The sequence below is a fragment of the Dromaius novaehollandiae genome, chromosome 5, assembly GCF_036370855.1.
Source record: "Dromaius novaehollandiae isolate bDroNov1 chromosome 5, bDroNov1.hap1, whole genome shotgun sequence".
Classification (NCBI taxonomy): Eukaryota; Metazoa; Chordata; class Aves; order Casuariiformes; family Dromaiidae; genus Dromaius; species Dromaius novaehollandiae.
This window is the reverse complement of record NC_088102.1, coordinates 69,427,198-69,431,650: the sequence shown is the minus strand read 5'-3', so window position 1 is coordinate 69,431,650 and position 4,453 is coordinate 69,427,198. Positions and strand designations below refer to the sequence as shown.

The 4,453-nt window shown below is 46.7% G+C and overlaps 1 long non-coding RNA gene across 2 annotated transcripts; it reads right to left on the bottom strand.

Moving 5' to 3' along the window:
• Positions 1–308: 308 nt before the first annotated feature.
• Positions 309–4,127, bottom strand: LOC112987939 (uncharacterized). Of its 2 annotated transcripts, none has more exons than XR_003260420.2 (4): positions 3,946–4,127; positions 3,372–3,506; positions 2,339–2,373; positions 309–570 (listed from the first exon to the last, which is right to left on the bottom strand). It is a non-coding gene; the product is annotated as an uncharacterized LOC112987939 (long non-coding RNA). The 2 variants fall into 2 exon arrangements; XR_010389554.1 differs by having other exon boundaries at positions 3,970–4,127.
• Positions 4,128–4,453: the final 326 nt, after the last annotated feature.

Genomic DNA, 4,453 nt, shown 5'->3' with positions numbered 1-4,453 from the left:
ACTGAAGGAATACAGCATTGACATGATCACAGCATGGGGTTGGGGATAAAATACATTACAGAGAAAAAAGAAGCGAGTTCCTGTCTGAGGGAAAGGAGATTTCTGTGATGAGTACTTTTGTGTCTCTCTATACTGACAGCAGTGGTCATACAAACCCTCAAGAAGAGGGGATCTTAGTTCAGATTGTTCCTTGCTTACAGTGTAATTAGTCACTTTGTGTCTTGCCTGTGCCCTAACCCCAGTTATCTCACCATTACTTCCTTCGTAGGCTTTAAAGCTAGGTTATCCAGGGGATGCAGGCAGTTGAGGAACTCTTAACAGATTTAGTTTATTAGATGCTACAGTAGATTAGTCTATTACATAGAATTAAAAATTGAACATAGATATGGAGCCCATCTACAAAAAAAAAAAAAAAAAAAGTGTGCTAATGCAGCTTTGTTGCTATGGTATAAAACCTGACATCAGGAACATGAAGACATGTTTGCCTTTTTCCATTACTTAAGAAGACGGCTGGTTATTGACTGATCCGTTGGGCAGGATATTGCATTGTCACGTAACAACAAGCTGGTTCTAGTGCACAAGAAATGGAAACAAGGAAGAGGGATCAGTTGCTAGAACATAACTGTTTCCCAAGTCTGATTCCAGCATTTTAACTACGTAGTCTTTGAGTGTTTGAACCAAAAATTCAGCACTTAATTCTTCCTTTTTTTGAGGTTTTTCTGATGGCTTTTAGGTTTCAGTAGATTCTGATGTTAGCAGAAGGCTTAGTTTTGTTGAATTTGACTAAGGGCGTTATCGAAGTGTAATAGATTCCTCTTCAGGAGCAGAAAAATGTGCTGAGCACAAGGAATGACAGGTTTGTTTAGTTTTCTTTTTCTGACTGCTTTATTTGAATGTGGACTTAAAACTTGTGAAAAGTACTATCCTCGTAGCTCTAGGATGAAAAGTTCTCTCTGCTAATCCATTTAAAATATATTGCATGAAGAGCAGCAGTATAAATTTCTCATGCATTGCTCCTCCTGAGTGCTTTAAGCCTAACCAGGAGAGGCCTTGGGCGAGATCAGAAAGTTGTTTGTTTTGTGTGGGACAGATCTCATGTTTCGTAAAGCCAGCACCAGCCTTTTCACATAATCCACTGCATTTTGCACTGTGCTTTCAGCCCATTCACCTTTGCGTTGCTGCTGAGGCTTTCAGTAAGACCCAGTTCCTGCCGCTGCAGTCACGTGGCTTCCTGCCTTTTCAAACTGACCGCATTTGAAACACACAAGATCATTTTTGAACATGCTGAAGAGAGAGAGCATATCTGAAAGATTACCACAATTTAAAAATGAAAGCCGTCTCAGCCAGCAGTGAATTCCCTTACCCAACATTTATTTCCTGGGAATATTTTTTGAAACTAAGGATAAATTTTGTGAAACAAAATTGAAAAAGAATATAGTGAGGGATGAAAGAAAGCAAAATTATTTTGACAAGTAGCATATCTATATGCCTTTATATGAACTAAGCATGCAAGCCCTATTATTCATTTTATCTGTTGTGAGTTCCTCTACCACTTTGTTCTTTGCCTTTGTTGCGCTGTACACACCTTTGGCTCCCCAGAAGATAGACTATGTTTGTTGTAAAACACTGAACAGTTGTAAAATAAGGTACACCCTTTTTGTAAACTTAACAGTAAATTACAATGAGTTACTAATTACTAATAAAGTGTTAAAATAATGAATGAAGTAATCAGCAGAGCAAATGACTGAAGGAAATAAGTGCTGGGCTCCACGTGGATCCAGGATGCTTATCAAAACGGAGATCATTACAGGACTGAGGCCCAAGTTAGACTGACATAAGAAAGGGTGAGTGCGCTGTAATCAAAAGGATATAAAGCAAACACAGCCATAACTTTCGTATCTCCTTCTAAATTCTCTGAGGCTTTTAAAGAGATTATTTGAGGTTTTGAATCAGACTTCATGCCTTGGTGTAAGAACAAATGTCAGTGAAATGAGCAGTATCAACAGGTTGATATTGGGTAACATAACTAATAAAAGGGGAGAGAATTCTCTTTGCCCAAGAGAAATGAATCATTTCCTCTTTTGACTTCTCTGCCTTCTCTTTCCATGCTAATGGCACTCTAGAAAAAATCTGTCAAATAACTTTAGTCAGAAAAAAACTAGTTCTTGTTAGCAACGCTATGACAAAGCAGAGCAAAGGCTGAGCACTTAAATGGGAGGACCAGTTTGAAAGCCAGAATTTTCTGGTATTTTCACTGGTTCTCCTCCCTGCATCAAGAGACATCAGTGTTTGTTGCAGAACGAGATTTGCAGCTGTAGAACTGGGTTTTGGCACTTACCTATCAGTGATGTCTTCAGCTTCTTCAGCAGGGACCTGCAAAAGAAGCAGGGATCCTTAGAAGTGGAACCCAGTTTCACTGAAGTCAGATGCAACCACCCTGTTTTACCCTAGCTGAAGTGCTAACTATTTATTGGGGGATTGGATTGGAGGAGGAGGTCACATCTTGGAAAATTTTCCTGTTCGAGCCCCCATGTGTTAAAACAAGTTTTGTGGCTACTTGACTGGCATCTCACCAGTACAGCTGTGCATCAGCCAACAGCTTCAGCTCCTTCCAGAGTCTCATCCCCAGCTGCAGCTCTCAGATGGTGCTACGTACGTATGGTGCTGCAATGCTCTAACCGGGAACAATTCCCAGTCCTCTGCACAGGTTAACAGGACCGCACTGGAAGTTTGTGCTCCTTCTGTACATTGCTATTGAAGACCTTATTTGGCAAATTTTGCAAATGAAAAGCCATTTTGCAAATGAAAAGCTGAGGCATTTTGCAAATGAAAAGCTAAGGCACAAAAGGGGAGAAAAGGCAACCTGCGTCTCTCCTGTTCCAGTTCCATATGTTACCCTTCCTCCAGACTAGGGTCTGGTATGCCTCAGCCATGACTTTGTTTCAATTTTGCTAAAAGCTGATTTGCCAGCGCAAAGTGGTTCTGATGCCAGATCTGGAATTTCCCTGCCACTTCTCAAAAAATCCTTGGGCTATTTGGGAGTTTTCCAGCATTGGAGTGCCAAAGTGAAATGCACAGATGGAGAAAGGGAGCAGCCCATGCAGCAAAATATTTATGGGGGGAGGGGAAGAGGAGGGAAGGAGCAGGATGGGAACTATCTCTCTACCCAACAGCCCCCAGCTTCAATAATGATCTCTGCAGTAACGGCAACTATTATTAAAAGATCCCACACGGTACTCATATATACAGTAGGAGCCCAGCAAGGGAAAGATAACGGCCAAAAAAGAAAAAAATCATGGGAGGGCAAAGGCAGTTCAAAGATTAAAGGTGGTTTATGTGTTTATTGCTCATCTATGATAAGATGATACTACCTATTAGGCAACTTTCCCATCCCTTGGGGCTGCAGGAGGGCCGGGAAAGCTGCAGCTCCTTCCAGCTGGCTCTGACATCACTGCTCCCGCATCCCGTGTGTGCCATGGGCCGGCACGGAGGCAGCGCTGGCCTTTCTGGTAACAGAAGCAGAACATCAGCACCAAAATTAGCCAAGGAACTCAGCTGAGCAAACGCTGCGGGTGGAACTGATTCTCCTCCTTGTAGATTACTTTGCCGTTCAGGTATGATTTTTCCTGAGCCAACAGCGGCTGGTTTATCATACAGGTGTGAATCAGCCCTCAGAAATAGTCATTGAGTAAGTAACTCAATAACTTTCCACAACAGAGTTTAAATAAACATATTCTTGGTTGTTGCAATGCACTTTGTACAGCACAGAAATTTCTCAGAGGTTTTCGGGGCACGTCACGGGAGTGAATGACACGGTCACGGTAGGGAGCCCGCGGCAGGGCTAGCCCTGGGTAAACACCGGCTCGCTTAAACACCGAGTAACCAACGGCGCAACGCGGCAAACCCCTGAGGAGACCCCGACCCTGCGCCCGGCTGGGCCCAAACCTGCCCCCGCTGCATCCGCCTCACGTTTGAGCGGCGGGAGAAGGGCCGGCCCCCAGCAGCCGGCACGGCTGGGGCTCCGGGAGGCGGCGGGGACGGCGCTGAGCCCGCCGGGGGGCGAAGGGGAAGCGGCGCCTCAGAGGCCGCGGCGGGCGGCAGCGCCGCGACCGTTGGGGGACCCGGGAAGGGGGGGGGGTGTCACCTTGCGCTGCGCCCCCCCCTCCCGCCCCCGAGCTGCGCGCGCCCGTCGCCGGGACAACGGGGGAGCAGCCAATCGGCTCGCTCCGTTCTCGCCCCCCTCCCCTTACAGAGGCGGCTGTGACGGCGCAGGCGGGCGCCTCGTGCTGCCCCGCGCACCAATCACGAGGCGCTCCGGGATCCCGGAGTCGCGCTCTCGCTCCCTCTCGCCCCCCATGCTGCCGGGTGCCGGGGGGGGCGAAAGCCGGGAGCCAATCAGGGCGGAGAGGGAGAGCGCGAGGTGCGCGGGCCCGCGTGCCGCGCGGCTATAAAG